This window comes from Carassius carassius, chromosome 40, assembly GCF_963082965.1.
Source record: "Carassius carassius chromosome 40, fCarCar2.1, whole genome shotgun sequence".
NCBI lineage: Eukaryota > Metazoa > Chordata > Actinopteri > Cypriniformes > Cyprinidae > Carassius > Carassius carassius.
The window spans coordinates 1,071,990-1,089,132 of record NC_081794.1 but is presented as its reverse complement, the minus strand read 5'-3'; positions in this window follow the sequence as shown (position 1 = coordinate 1,089,132).

Below are 17,143 nucleotides of genomic sequence, written 5' to 3'. Positions count from 1 at the left end.
CATATCATTTTGTCCACATAAATACAAAATAAAAATGTATATTATATATATATATATATATATATATATATATATACGTATATATATTAAATGTAATGTAAATGTATATATCTTAAATGTAAATTTGGCCATCATAATTTTATATTGTACAGTTTGAAAATGCATATATAAAAATTAAAATTTGCTTAAAAAAAAGAATTACTAGACTACAAATATATATATTTATTTTTTATTTTTTTATTTGTATTTTGTCGTCATCTTCTAAAATGATGAAATACAAATGCATTTACAATTTAAGCAACCTTTCATAAGACATTAATTCTTGTCTTCTGAAAAGAATATATTGAATTTAAATTTAAGCTTAAATCAATAAATATCATCTGCATTTTTTTTTTTTTTGGAGCATAAACTCACTTAAATGTAATTACAATTGTTAATGAGAAGTTATACTGCATTAAAACATACATTGTGAATAACTTTACAATGCATTATACCTAAATACATTATGCATAGTGTTACCAATGTATCTTGTTTAGATATTTGTACGGGGTAACACAAATATGAAGTAAAAAAAATATATATATAAAAATGATATATATATATATGCAGTGTTTGAAATTAAGTGACACTTCATTTTAAGTGAGTGTAAGTTGATGGCAAAGATAATCTAAATGAAGAAAAACAAAATAGAGGAAGTGAGCATGAGGCATTAAACATCAGACATTGACCAATATTGTCAGAACACAGACATCTTTCTTTCTGTGTTTTGTGATAAATGTCTGGCGTGGCATGACATATGTCCTCCGCTTAACCCACCAGAAGTTTTGTATTAAGAAATACATTTCCAATTGACAGCAAAAATTAAACTGGCCTCTGTCCGCACACAGATCGTCTTCTCACAAGAGATTTTTTTGTTTTCAGAAAAGACTAAACGTGTGTCCTCTGCTTAACCCATAACCACATCAATTTAAACCATTTACACCTGTCCTTAATAAAGTCCTAGCTTCATGTGATTTTATCATCTGCAGTCCTGGCATGAGTGATCTTTTTAATGAGGGAAAGCTGAAAGGAGGAAGTTTTGCAGAATGCAATAAATTTCAAATTGACTGCAAAACTAGAGCTGCTCTGTTCCTGTGCTCGGATCATTATCATCTCGTAAGAGTCGTTCTGGAACGATTGTCTATGCTGTATTTTCTGGAGTAAACCTGTGTGTGATTTGTAAACAGAAACTCTCCAAATCTCCTTGCTAACAGCGTAGTTTATCCAGGAGAGAAGTTGCGGCTGTCTGTCCAGGTCAAATGAAAGGAGCTGAAGCTAAATGTAAAAAAGGCTGATATTTGCTGGGTGTCCTCATGATAATGTACAATTCTGGTACGGTTGGTCCAGCTGCTGCTGACTGCAGTGGAAGAGCCATCACACACACACAGAGATGTAAGACTCAGCTCCAATAGTTACACTGTGTTATAGCAACAAGTACAGTCTTCATGAGGCAACACTCTGGTCAGTTTGTTTTAAATTCCAAACCTTAAGTATTAAAGCGCTGTAATTAATTCAGCATGAACCGCATGACATTCGAGCACCATTCAAACCATGACACATGCTGGCTGTCGTGAATCTGATGCAGAATTTAATTTGCTGAAAGCCTGTCTAAACACTATTCTTTCACTGGAAACTTAACATTTAAGAAATAAAGCATTATTTAATTTAATTAAAAAACTGTCTCAGGTTACATATAGTTACATACAGTAACGATAGTTCCCTGAGTAGGGAACGAGACACTGCGTCCTCTAGGGGGTGCTTTGGGGAACACCTCGTTCTGACCCGTTTCTGAAGCATACATTGAAAAAACACCAACTTGTTGGCCGGAGACAGCCTCCGACGTCACTACCGGCACGACTATAAATAAGCACCGGGAGAGCACGTCATTATCTTCTTCATCTGAAGCTTGCGTCCGAAGCATGGCAGGGAGCTAGAGGACGCAGTGTCTCGTTCCCTACTCAGGGAATTATCTTTACATACGTAACCTGAGACAGTTCCCTTTCGAGGGAACGAGACACTGCGTCCTCTAGGGGGCGCTTTGGGGAACAGTATACCCACACCACCATGCTGAGGGGAGTGCAGGCCAGAATCATGGCGAGCACTAAGTACCAACTCTACCATTTCCATGGGAGTTGCCCCTGGTATGTTTAGATGGCTGTTTGTGACAGTAACCCTTACGGCCAAAAGGCCTGAGCTACATACCCAACTTAATTGTTAGGGCATCGGCCCAGGGTATAGCTGAAGGCTTGGAATCAGGAAAGATTCCTTTAAAGGGATACGGCTAAGAACCTAGCATTTGTACCAAGTCTTGCCTGTCACACAGGGGCTACCGCTAGCTTACGCATAAGCTTGCTGAAAGAGCTGTCTCGACAGTTCTCTAGTAGCAACACCCTGTTTAGATAGGTATCCGAGGATATATAGGTGCAGTGGCACCCAAGATGAACGGGGCTTTTACCAACTCAAGAAAGGACATGAAGCAACCGCGCGAAGCCCTCACCATATAGGATTTTAGAAAGAATGCAGAATACTAGTGTAACGAATTAAATCTTCATAATCTTCGGCAAGAAGGAGGCGAGAACCGGCGAACAAGCAAATGAAACTTTAATAATCAAAATACAGACAAAACAGCGCATCAGCCCCTCACGGACGACTGACCCGCACAAATAAAAATCAAAACACAAAATAAAGTCCAGGCCTGGTCCTCTCTCGTCCGTCACTGTCGTCGCTCCGGTTTTATATCACTCCATCTCCTCCATGGGACTCGAGACCGGCGAGTGTCGCAGGTGTCGCTCATCTCCAATCACTCCACCGGCCTCGCTCCTGTTCCCACGTCCCTCGGCCCCGCCCCATTCGTCACAACTAGCGTGCGAACTTACCACAGTGTGGATTTCAGAAAGTGTGCAAAGACTTCACGTGCACACTTACCATTGCATGGATTTTCAAATACTGTTCTAAGGAGGGGCTCTCGTGGCACTCTGATAGAGCAGCTCATAGATGGAATGGTACATCTCAAAACAGTATGATTGAGAGTCATCAACTCGATCTATGGAAACAATACTGGAGCGCTCTGGGGAAAAAACAGAGAACTCAGTCTCATATGAGAGGAGAACTCCGGGCTCAGAGTAGCGCGCTCATAGGCGACCCTTTTTTGGAAAAAGGGGAGCGCTGCTAAATTACCACGGGAATCACCCAAATAGCCCCTCATGTTGAGGGAAGCGATGCTTGAGGTGTATAAACAAATACACACTGGCTAAATGGAGCCCAAAGAACCAAGGTCTAATCATCTCAAGAAAGGGAACAAAGCGGAGCGCGTTACCCTTACCGTACACGATTTCAGAAAGTTTGCAGAGTCTTGCGTGCAAAACTTACCACTTGTGGATTTTTAGAAAGTGAGCAGTGTTCACGTGCACACTGACCACCATGTGGTTTTGAAAAAGTACACAAAGCTTAGCATGTGTACTTAAAAGTTCCTAAGCATCGCAGAGGCGCTGAATCGCGCGGGAGAGGCAAGCGAGGGGAGCATCACTTGAGGCAGCATATACAAGAAGACTTCTGTAAGTGCCACCTCCACTTCCCACTAGATACGACAGCACCCCTAAGCGGCCAGGAGACCCCTCGGGGTGACCTGGCCGGACATCCATGAAATTCCCTGCAGTGCCTCAAGGAGGCTCCCTCAGAAACCTGTGATGTCAGCCGCCTAATACTGGAACATGAAGCCGGATGGCAGGTGCTGGCGAGTGTTTAGTAAACACTGTAACTGAGCACTGCAAAGGAAACTCACAGAGTTTATTAGTAGACATTTAACCACCAGCAATTTAATATACAGAGAGGGTTACATTTACTCACCCAACTTCCTGCGCTGGAGCCCCGCTCAAGGGGCGCCTCCTTTTAGTCTGGACCATCAGTCAGGTGGTTGCTATGAACATAGAACCATAAAAACATTATAGGTCCAGCATAGGAGACTGTTATGCGAGAGGTGCAACCACAGCCTGACCTGCTACTGCGTATGCCTTGCCATTTAAGCGAGATGATTTTCTGAAGGGGCTTAGATAGCAAGGAGGGAGATTAAGAGAGGATGTTTCCCCTGCAGAAAGAAAAAAAATTACTTTCATGCCGAAACCGATGGATGCGAGAAGAAAACGGCATCTTGCATTTCTTTTTTAATCTCTGTATAGAGATCATGCAAAAATGAAAGGATCACCTGAGCTGGAGGGCTATGGTCAAAATTAAATTTTCTCTCAATAACTTCCAACAGCTCTACATACGCAGGGCAGGAGAATTGGGAAGGCTCAGCCTCAGCTTCTTCACCATGCTGAAATATCTGCTTTTCCTGGGTAAAATCCCAGCAGAGCACTAACCTCAGTATCAGAAAGTGTTTAAGATATAACATCATCCTCCCGAGGCTCTCTTTTTTTTTTTACGAGCACGAAAGGGAAAATCCCTCTTTAAACCATTCAGACTGATCCACCTGTATTTTCACGAGCTCATTCTCTTCCGTGCCTCAACGCGGACAGGTCCTGAACCACGGGAAGCAGATGGCTGCCTTTTTTTTCCCCTTTCCTTTCAGAAGAGAGACGAACAGGAGCAAAGCTTTTTCCATTGAAAAAACGCTCACAATGCACGCAGATTGCCTCCTCAAAGACATCGCATGCGTGCTCTTCACCCAAACAAATGACGCAAAGATTGCGTGTGTCATTGGGTGTCAAATAACGCAGACACGGATGCACACATCGTCTAAACGCTTGCTAGTTGTCGCCATGATAAACAGAGAAAGATCGCCCTTACCGGTTCTTTCAGATGCACGCTTCAAACAAAACAGTCAGTGAAGATGAAGAAGATAATGACGTGCTCTCCCGGTGCTTATTTATAGTCGCGCCGGAAGTGTCTTCAGAGGCTGTCTCCGGCCAACAAGTTGGTGTTTTTTCAATGTATGCTTCAGACACGGGTCACGATGAGGTGTTCCCCAAAGCGCCCCCTAGAGGACGCAGTTAAAAGTTCCCTCGAAAGGGAACTATATTTTCCAAGTTGTCTCTATTGGGTGGGTGGGTGGGGGGGGGTTATTATATAGGCTATATGCAGTGTTTGCATTGAAGCAAGTCATCAAATCATATTTGTATTCTACTAAACAGCTTCTAAACTCCATCTTCTCTGTTTGTGTACTAATAAATTAACTGAAAAAAAAAATCCTTTTTTTAAATCTGCAGAGAATCTTGGGTGTGTTTTTATTTGTACAGGTTTGTCGTTCAACCAGTAACCGGCAATTATAGCAATTATGGGTTGCCATTTTAAAGTTAGATTTGTATGCTTATTGAAACCAAGCATTGCACTGCGGTTGCCATTTGATGGCCACTTGGTGTGTATACATGATTGTGTACTTTATGCATCCCTGTTCATGTGATTGTGTTTTTTGTTTTTGCTTTTTTAATGCACAATTAATTTTATTTGAAGCATTCTGATTTTAATATTCAAAAACAACACTACATAAACACTCATAACCCAAAGGAACTCTCCATTTCTCTCTTTTTTTGACGACGCACACCAGACGCCTTTGATTTACAAGTAGGAAAGACAAACACGTATCAGACGAAGTTAAACAATCTATTCTCAGTAGCTCTTTTAATAGATGTTTCTGCCGTGGAGAGTCTGTGGCTGGACCCTCCACCCTTCTAAACAACTACAGCTCTACTAACTGAGTCTGTGTGTAACCCTGTAGTGATTCACTCCGGGTAATTGAGTGTACTGGCACAGCTGACCCTGGATCAGGTGTATACAGGAAAGGCGAGATAGGTTAATATGAGTCTTTAGGTGGGCACTGATCATTCTTAAGGCTACACTTAACACTGAGAATCAGTGTGTCAATAAACAGAGCATGAAGACTTCTCCGTTATAACCTGCTTCCCAGAAAAGAATGATAAACATTGTAATGGATCATCTTTTCAGGTTACAGCTGTACGGGAAACGAGAGGGCATCTGCCTTACCTTTCCTGGAAGAGTAAGTGTGTGTGTGTGTGTGTGTGTGTGGTCAGGAGGTGGGAAGATGGTAATGATGAGACTGGGATTATTTTCTGCATTTTGGCAAAGTAACAATGCATCATGGACGTGTCAATTTCATTTCTATAGAGAAAGCTAAAGAAACAAGTTAACTAATGCAATTAACAAAAAACACACAGCTGAAATTAAACATAGTTATTTAATATCATATAATTATTCCATTATTATTATTATTTTTATTATTATTATTATTTATTATTATTATTATTATTATTATTATATAAATAATTCATTTACATTTATGCATTCTGCTGATGTTTTTCTTTGAAGCATTGCACCAAGATAGAGGCTACATAGCTTAGCTATCTAGATAAATAAAATATATATAAAAATTTCAAAAATAATAAAAATAATAATTTAATAATAATAATACAAATAAAAAATATCTGAGTAGTGTGCATTTCATCAACTTTCACCTGGAAAAGGTCATAGGCTACTGTTTGGGGTGAGGGGGTTACTATACTATTGAAATACTACTAAATAGCCTGCACAACATGCAATCTTGCTATTGTAAAAGATTCACTGTATTAAAAACGGCTAAAGTAGCATGACGCTACAGAATAATGAACTAAGCTACCAGTGTTGCTATTTTTAGTTAAACACTCCTCAACACTGATACAGATAACAGTCTGTGACAGAAAACACATCCTCCTTTCCTTGTCATCCCCTATTCACCCCCATCTGTAAACACTAACCATGTAATTTTTTTCACTCCTTGCCCTAGCAGTTGAGCTAATTGTGGTGTAACTCAATCCTGGCACGGTGCCGTAACATGTCCCAAAGTTTCCCCGACAGCCTATCAGCAAAGAGCCACATAATGGGACGTGTGGCACTTAGCTGTGCAGTAAAAGACCTCCATTCAGCCAATAATCACACTGTGTGCAAGAGGCAACTTGCGTGAAAATAAGCCAGGTTTGATGAGAAAACAATCAGGGCCTGCTGAGTTCCTGCTCAGTGGCAAACACTGCAGATCTCCAAAGGACGGTTGAGGTTTGGCGGGGAGCTAGCGTAAGTGCCAGCTACATCATGGGCCAAGTTTTGACACATCCTGTTCCCTACGCTCCGTGGAGTATTTTACTACGTATGTAACATGTTCACACATATATATATAATGCACAGACATGGTCTATAAATATATATGCTTCATGGGATGCAAAACAGGTATTGTAAACAAACTGGTGGAAAGGTACATACATATACATACATATACATAAATAGTGTTACAAGAGCTTGTCACTACAGCAGTAGCGTTAAAGGGACCACAGTGTACCATATTTACACCTACTGTAAAATATTCATAGTACTGTAGTAGCTTACATTGCACATTAGAATGCATTAGCTTACATAGTAACCTGCATTTGACCCTTTTAAAAATCTATATATATATTTGGACCATTTGGACCCAGAAACAGTGATTTGTGAAAGGCTGCGTACATACAGAATTATTGCTTTTGAGATTTAATTTCAATTAATTGTGCAGCCCTTCTACTTATTCCATTTTAGATAGGCTAGGTTGCATTTTAGATAGGTTTAGATTGCAAGTTACCCTATTACATTTACAAAGTAACCTTCCCAACACTGGCCGTCAGCATTAGTTAATTACAGGGAATCTTTTCACATACACTACAGCCGCTGTCTGGAGAATCGGCAGGTGTGTTCTGTACACTCACAGTTCTTGCGTGTTTACGTATACGTGTGCGTCCGATGTGGAAGTGTGTGTGTGTCCGGCTGGATATGCGCGTGTGTGTTTGTTTCCAGCGCTGAGGAAGAGTGTGAAGGTGGTGGCGGTGTGAGGTTGAGGGTGGTCAGAGTCTCCCCTACCTCACTGGCTCAGGAGCCGAGGGCCTCTTTGACTCAGTAGTGGCCTTGTGCTACTGGAGTCTGATAGTCTGGCACTTTTTTTTCCAGCCCGAATGGACAGGGAGGGCTGGAGGGATGGAGTGAGGGATTTCTAAATCCATAACTCCACCATGTGGCTTATGGCCATGCAAGGAGGAAGGGTGTAGACATCAAGCAAAAGAGACATATGTAACACAGCGAGAGCGGAAGAAGGAGCGAGCTGAAATGAAAGAGCCATTCTTGTTAATTTTGTTCATATTTTCGCTCTGGTTTGGAGCTAAAGACTTTGCAGACTTCTTCTCTCTTTGCCCCTACCTTGGCTGGTGTTCCAACCCAACACCTAATCCACTGCTATATTGCCATAACATTTTCATAAGTGCCCATCGCTGTAGAATAACAGTTCCAGATGAATTGAAGAAATGCTTCTTTATGAGGGAAATGACACATGCTATTAGCCTTCACCGCAGCTAGTTCTTGATATATTTGTACTAGGTAAGAAGAAAATAATAATTAATGCTGCCTGTGCTGGCGATCTAGGGAACGTATCCTTGCGGTAAACTGGCTTGATTGCATGATGAATGAGGAAGGACTAGGTAAGCCATCATAGTAATTAGCTCCTAGTGAGCGATGCATGAGCCGTTTGTGTTAGTGGAGCACAATATCTCATATCAGAGAGTTTAATAATGTCAAAACTGAGACTTTAGACTGGTGCAAGCCCCTCGTCGACCTTCTGGTCAGTAGGTGGTTCTTACCCGCGGGCTTAACAATACCATTCCAGTTGATTTATGTCGAAATACTCTCATTCTGGCATGTGGAATCTGATACGGAATAGAAACAGACAGAGCGCTTATCTTTACTGCCCAAAGGAACAAGAGAGGGTGTATCTGAGGGCTCAGGCTGGTTGGTTAAATTTGTGTTAAAGAAGTCTCTGGTCAGTGGTAAAACTAATGACAAAATTGAAACAATCTGTGCTATGAATAGCACATTTGACGATTTATCCTCTCAATGTACAAATCTATACACTAATTTGTCCTAGGGGACTGAGTTCTGTGGCAAAAGCATTGCTAATGAATTTAGCACGGCCGAGGCAGGGGTGGGCTACTGATAAAAAAGATCCAAGGTAAAGCTAAGTGCTTATAAAAAAGAAAAAACAAGGACTGGAACAGAGTTATTGATGAGCAACAGATCCGAAAGCCTAATACAGGCAAAGTTTGAGTCCAAGAAAACAGTCTGCTAATAAGAATTAGTTGACATTTAGTTAGTCAATGTCTAAAAGGGGACCATTAAAATTGAGTGTAACCAAATAGAAACACTCAATAACACACCCAAAAACAGCCTAAATATATAGGGCCTATTTACAGAAATTAAAATATTGTCATCAATTGCAAACCTCATAATGTTGGAAACCTGCATGACTTACTATCTTCTGTGGAACTAAAAATAATATATTTGAAAAAGGTCCATATAATCCCCCAACATTCATTAAGAGTCATCCCACAGACAGGTCTTTGATGGCATTAAGCTGAGCAAATAACAGATGTTTACTTTCCAGACAACTTCTGACTATCTGATACTGAAATTATTCAGTTGCCCATATCTAGCCCACACAACTCTTTCAGTGCAGCCAACCTGTCCGGTGAAGGAGATGGCAACTCCAAGTGTGTGTGTGTGTGTGTGTGTGTGGCCACTAATCACTATGTGACTGGACCGGGCAGCTTGGTTTGGCACTGCACTTTCAGGCTATGGAAACATTGTCTCGTGCGAGAAAGAGAGAGATTGACAGGACCAACACTATTAGACTTAAAGTGCCTACTTATTGGCAAAACCTTGCTATACAGAATCATAATGAGCTTTATCGCTAGGTATGTTTACGCATACGAGGGATCTGTTTTAGAGACAGAAGCTCCACAGTGCAACAAAATGCTAATGACGAGACAAGACAAGACAGATAATAAAAAGAATATACAAATGTGAGCCTGGAGCACAAAAAACAGTCTTAAGTTGCTGCGGTATATTTGTAGCAATAGCCAAAAAATACATTGTATGGGTCATAATTATATATTTTTATTTTATGCCAAGGATATTAAGTAAAGATTGTGTTTCATGAAGATGTTTTGTGAATGTCCTACTGTAAATATATTAAAACTTTTTTTTTTGCACCCTCAGATTCCAGATTTTAAAGAAGTTATCTAAAATAGTATCTCAGACAAAAGTTGTCCTATCGTAACAAACCACACATCAATGGAAAGATTATTTATTCAGCTTTCAGATGATGTATTAATCTCAATTTTGAAAATGAACCCTTATGTCTGGTTTTGTGGTCCAAGGTCACAAATATACAAAATAGACAATGTACAAAATAGCCCTTGAGTAAATACCTTAAGTCTTTAGATATAAGTACAGCAAAAAAAAAGAAAAAAAAAAGAAACAATTTTTGTGTGTGAGTTTATATGTGACTCTCACCTTCCACTAAGGGTCAAAGATACACATGCAACCAAACATTTTGATTAACATAGAGGACGGTAAAGTCAAAAATCTACTTTTTGGAAAAACGCACCTGTGGCAACATTTTTTCAAAATTGTAAAAAACATCTTACTATGTTGGTAGTTGTACAGTTTGAAAATATATAAAACGTGAATGTTCTATCAAGATCTGAAGAAGAAACAGTCGAGCTACAGAGAAGGACAGCAGCTTGTGAGTGTTTTGCCTTGTTTTCTCATCAGACTAGTGTGTGATCGTCATTGCTAGGAAAGTTTTTGGTTTAAATTGTGTGTGTCTTACCCTGGTTAATACGTGCTGAAAGTGGCGCTTGGGACTGCCTGGTTTCGATCTGCTAAATAGTAAGGCGTGGCCAGCTGACTTCCATCACAGGTAATCAGGCTAATACAAAAGCACTAAGTTTCACCGCAGCAGCGGTCGCGGCAGCCCTCGTGTGAAGATGGACGAGTGTAAAGACAATCGACTCTACCTGCGCGACTCCACCGAGCAAGGACACCAACAGGGCACTTGAGTATTGCTTTTTTTCTTCTTTCTTCACTTTTTGTATACCTTGTTCTCAAATATCTTACACTTGTAGTCACTATGTGCTTTCAGATCTCTACTATCACTACTAACACTCGGAGAGCACGCTATGTACCGGCCTGTCCCTCTGACCTCTACTACTACGCTCTCTATTCCAGTTGGTCTCTGGAACTGCCAGTCTGCAGTTAACAAAGCAGACTTCATTTCTTCTCTTGCTACTCATTCCGGTCTCAACCTCATGGCACTGACAGAGACTTGGATCAAACCTGAAGATACTGCCACCCCTGCAGCCCTCTCCACTAATTTCACTTGTTCCCACACTCCTCGTACCACTGGGAGGGGTGGAGGGGCAGGTCTCCTTATATCAAAAGAATGGAAATTTGATCTTCAGCCATCACCTACAGGTACTGGTTCATTTGAATCACATGCCATTACTGTAACCCACCCTGTTAAAATCCACTTTGTGGTCATTTATCGTCCCCCAGGTCAATTGGGAAACTTCTTGGAGGAGTTGGATGTGCTGCTATCAAACTTTCCTGAAGATGGTACTCCTCTGGTACTGCTTGGTGACTTCAACATCCACCTAGATAAACCCCAGGCTGCTGACTTCAAAACTCTGCTCTCCTCATTTGATCTCAAGCTAGTGTCTACTACAGCGACTCACAAATCAGGCAACCAACTGGACCTCATCTACACGCGCTGTTGCTCTGTGGACAGTTCTTCAGTTGCTCCACTGCACACCTCAGACCACTTCCTCATTACTGCTAACCTAGCACTTACTCCTGAAGTGCCTCACACTCCAACGCAGGTCACCTTTCGACGGAACCTACGCTCACTCTCTCCATCTCGCCTATCTTCTGTGGTTTCATCCTCGCTTCCTGCACTCTCTCAGTTCTCTGCTCTGGACACGAACAGCGCTACGGACACTCTTTGCTCCACTTTAACATCTTGCTTGGACAACTTTTGCCCACTGTTGTCTAGACCAGCACGCACTGCCCCATCTGCCCCCTGGCTGTCTGAGGTTCTCCGTGAACATCGCTCTAAACTCAGGGCTGCAGAGAGGAAATGGCAGAAATCAAGAAACTCTACAGACCTCAGTGTGTATCAGTCTCTTCTCTCTTCCTTCTCTGCAAATGTCTTCACGGCTAAAAATGTCTTCACGGCTTTGCAGTTTTCTTCACAAATAAGACAAGATCCGTCAGCGACCAATTCTCCACACCGCAGACTGAGGACAACTTCACAATGACCGACGCACACTCTTTCTCCTCCTTCTCCCCACTCTCAGAGATGGACGTCTCCAAACTTCTCCTGTCCAATCATCCTACTACTTGTCCACTTGATCCGATCCCCACTCACCTCCTTCAAGCGATCTCTTCTTCAGTCATACCTTCGCTTACTCACGTTATCAACTCCTCTCTTCACTCTGGAACATTTCCCTCAGCATTCAAGCAGGCTCGGGTAAGCCCACTGCTCAAGAAACCATCTCTAAATCCAGCGCTTCTTGAAAACTACAGACCGGTATCCCTTCTTCCATTCATTGCAAAGACACTTGAGCGAGCTGTGTTCAACCAGCTTTCTATGTTCCTTGTACAGAACAACCTCCTGGACAGCAACCAATCTGGCTTCAAAAGTGGCCACTCAACTGAGACTGCTCTGCTCTCAGTTACTGAAGCCCTGCGACTAGCAAGAGCAGCTTCAAAATCCTCGGTACTCATCTTACTGGACCTTTCTGCTGCTTTTGACACTGTTAATCACCAGATTCTCATTTCCACCCTCAGAAAGATGGGTATCTCTGGAACAGCACTCCTCTGGGTTAAGTCCTACCTCTCTGACAGATCCTTCAGTGTGTCTTGGAGGGGTGATGTTTCAAAGTCACACCACCTTGCTACTGGGGTTCCTCAAGGCTCAGTACTTGGACCACTTCTCTTCTCAATCTACATGACATCATTAGGATCTGTCATTCAGAAGCATGGCTTTTCTTATCACTGCTACACTGATGACACCCAACTCTACCTCTCATTCCAACCAGATGACCCGACAGTAGCTGCTCGCATTTCAGCCTGTCTGAGTGACATCTAGCTGGATGAATGACCATCACCTTCAGCTTAACCTTACGAAGACAGAACTCCTGGTGATTCCAGCTAACCCATTGCTTCATCACAACTTCTCTATACAGCTGGGCTCATCAACCATTACTCCTTCGAGGATAGCTAGAAACCTAGGAGTTGTGATGGATCATCAGGAGGGTTGTCTTCAATGAGCCAAAAAAGCTCACGTTACTCCTCTCCTCATCAGGTTACACTGGCTACCAGTAGCTGCTCGCATCAAATTCAAGGTACTGATGCTAGCCTACAAGAGGACCACTGGCACGGCACCAACTTACCTAAACTCATTGGTTAAATCTTATGTGCCCTCCAGAAGTTTGCGCTCTGCAAGTGATCGACGCCTTGTGGTACCATCCCAAAGAAGTTCAAAATCACTCTCACGGACCCTTTCCTGGACTGTGCCCAGCTGGTGGAATGACTTCCCAATCTCAATTCGTACAGCTGAGTCTTTACTCGTTTTCAAGAAACAGCTAAAGACTCATCTTTTTCGCCTGCACTTAACCAACTAACACTAGCACTTTTCCTTTTCTTGTCTTTTTAATAAAAAATAAAAAAAAAACCTACCTATGCGTTCTATACTAGACTAACTGAGACTTGTCATGGCACTTGTATACTGTTGTTGTTCTCTTGTTGACCTGACTGCTTCTATTGTTCTCATTTGTAACTCGCTTTGGATAAAAGCGTCTGCTAAATGATTAAATGTAAAAATGTAAATGTAAAATAAATTAACATCTACACTGAGCCATACCCTAAATCCAAATGATAGTTAACAAAAGCAAACATCAGAATAAACACTTGTTTATTGTGACTCATGTTTCACGATGTTTGTACTGAAACAGATTGCATCGTAATTGCAGTGCTGTACCAGGTGTGCTACCGAGCAATTTTACCACATCAAAAAAGCTGCACATATGGAGGTGGCTATTTAGTTAGTTAGTTTACAAATCAAGCAGTATGGCAAACGTGTTTGAGGTCATGAAATAGAATTATGCATTCACTTGTTTGAAAAAGGACACAAAGTTGGTGTTTACTGCCACTAGTGCTCATTTCACCTGGAAACTACAGTGAATTCTATGTATAGGTGCGCTTTTGGAGTTTTACAAAAATGTAGGTAGAGACTAAATTTATTTTAAAGTTTGTCCAACGTTGATCTTATGTTGCTCTCATTTTGTAAAGGATATAAAAGTGCCATCTAATGCATGATCATTCTCTATATAGGCTATATTTTTTTATTTTTATTTCAAAAAACCCCATTTGGCTCTAAAATCTAAAATCACCTCTTACAAACTAAAGCACTAAAAGGAGCGATTGTTTACCAGAATCATCTACATTTTGTACTTACTGCTTGATTGACAAGTTTGTTGATTACATCTATGTTTCCTTATTCACATAATCACATAAATATCTGGTCTGCATCTAACTTAAACAATGACATTATGTAAAGTGCAGGCCTGCATGACACTTTGACCTCACTAACGCCAGAAGCCTGTAACCTGTGTAAACACTTTTCCTATTTTAACAACCTCAGACAACATACCCACTGAATTAAGCAAAGTTTCACATCATTTGTGAGGCCAATAAATGCACTGAAGGCCACTGTGAAAGCCTAATACACTTTATAGCAATAATTAGAGACATGTAGACAATTACTGGGAAATAAAGGGTGCCGAATGGCCTGTGGATGTGAGGTACTGACCTCATTCCTATAAAATCGCCTTATCAAGCAGGTAAACAAGCAAGTTTAGTGTAGAAAAGTAGAAGGCTGTGGACGTGTGGCTTTTAACAGGGATTAGCACTGTGTAAGTCCAGAGGCGGCTGCTGATACTGACAGCTTTATGCTCATGTGATCAGAGGTGCCATGCCAGAACCAAACAACAAGCTCAAATCTGTGAGTGGAGAAAAAAGAAAAAAAATTATGTGTACGTGTACCCTAGAAACGGTATTAAAATGTTAAACATAGTCAGTTGTTGAAAAGACACAGAAGATTGCTTGAGTAGCAAATCGGCATATGAGAATGATTTCTGCAATTCAGAATTGCAATCACATGAATAAAATAGTTTTTAGAATATATTCACAGAGGAAACTTTTTTTATATAAATTGTAATATTATTTTACAATTTTACAGTTTTTATTGTATTTTTGATAAAATTAATTCAGTCTCAATGAGCATTGACAACCCACACACACACACACACACAATACAATACAATACAGTATTGCAATACAGTATGAACACAATAAGTACAAGGTAGCCTTAGTTTAGTTAAGACCACCTTATATACAATGGGACCTATTTATTTATTTGGAAAGTTTAAGCTTATTTGCAATTACATGCATTTTACTTTATCATAGTGCCACTATTGGAGCTAACATGAGTTTCTGCAGAATGACACGGAGTTTTATGGAGGACAGTGACAGTTTCCCCATGGCAGGCTGGAATGAGTCAGACCGCAGAGCAGCTTTCTGCTCCGCTCTATTAGCTCAGTGTGCTGTGTCAACCAGCCGTTACAGCAGACAGCATAAACACACGGTCACCTGGAAACTCTGGGTGTAACTAGGGTGCGGGACCTAGGGTTAGGCATCAAAACCTCTGCCGAGAGTGACAATGCAAAGTTTAGGGACTCCACAACACTGCGCTGTGCGGCCAAGGTGGAAAAACACCGCTGACATCACTCTCAATGACGCGTCAGAGCCAACACTTTACCGATGACAGGCTCTTGTTTACGGACTTCAGCTATGTGCCGCCGAGAGCACAAAGACGGCCTTTTCCCCCTGTGCTCCACCTTGGCCCCGGAGAGAGCAATTTGGGAGTTACATGTGTCTGGGATGGAAATGTTAGGTGGAAGCAAGGCGCCACCTCCGAAGCTGACGTCAAATGTTTATGCTTGGGATTTTAACAAGAGATTTCTGCAGTTCTTTTACAGCAGTGTATACAACGAGACACAAACCTTTCAGCTTTTACCTGCTCTAGTTGAGGATTTTATGGGGAGTGGTACCCAACTTGCATGTTTTTTGTGGAAAGCAGCTGGTTTTCACATGAGGGCAGGAGAGGTCAGGAGAAAGCAGGAACACATGTTGCATGGCACCTTCACACATGGCCACACATCCCTGCCAGTAACCAGCTCTGCTCTCCAATCACAAGTGAGCAGCAACAGCATTTAGACATTGCACTGTGGAAATTATTTCCTGAATGCAATGGGAACAGGGTGACATTGTCTTAATTATAAAAACATCAAAAAGCTTCCATAACCTTTCTTTTCCATTGCACTCATTTCTATTGAAAGTAACTAGGTTAAATCTCTCGATGATCATATTTGCCTAGTGTTGTTTTATGTTGTTTGTTTATGCTTTCTACAACAAGATGTGATGACACACAGAGTGCTCTTCATGAATGTTAAAAATTACACAATTTAAATGACCATGATAAAAACAGCTAAAATTGTAAACCATTTAGAATTTTATAGAGAATTCCTTCTAAATTCAGTTCCCAATTTGAAATGAGATTGCAAACACCATGCAGAATTGAAATTCCCATTTGAATGCACCGTAGAAGAAATTAAACCCATTCGAATTCATGCATCTACAATTATTTCTGAACTACAAAAGCAAATTAAAATTTGTCTTGACAAAACTGCATTTAAAATTCTGGTAGAAAATCCACAAAGTGCAATTTATAGGCCACAAACAGGAAAGATTTTTATTTTTTTTTTTCCAGAATGCAAGACCTGTTTTGCACTTTCTTTATAGAGTGCATCAGTCAGCTTCTGAAAAAAAAAAAACCTTGGGAACATTGTTGTTGTTTTTTTTTTTATCATAACTTATAGACAGACCTACTCTGAGCGATGGGGCACAAAGTTTGGTTGTTATTATGTCTGTATACAAAAGTAGACCCTTTACAGATTCGATTGATGTATTGCTCTTATCTGTACGATCAAAACTGAAAGTGTAATTTAAGTTCTTTTCGGGGTTATCAGGAGAAGATGCCTAATAACGCGTATTGCGTTAATTACCTTCAGAGGGTTAATCAATGCCATATACTTTTGTTGAAGCCATTTGTTTTCATAATTTTTTTAATCATGTTTAACAG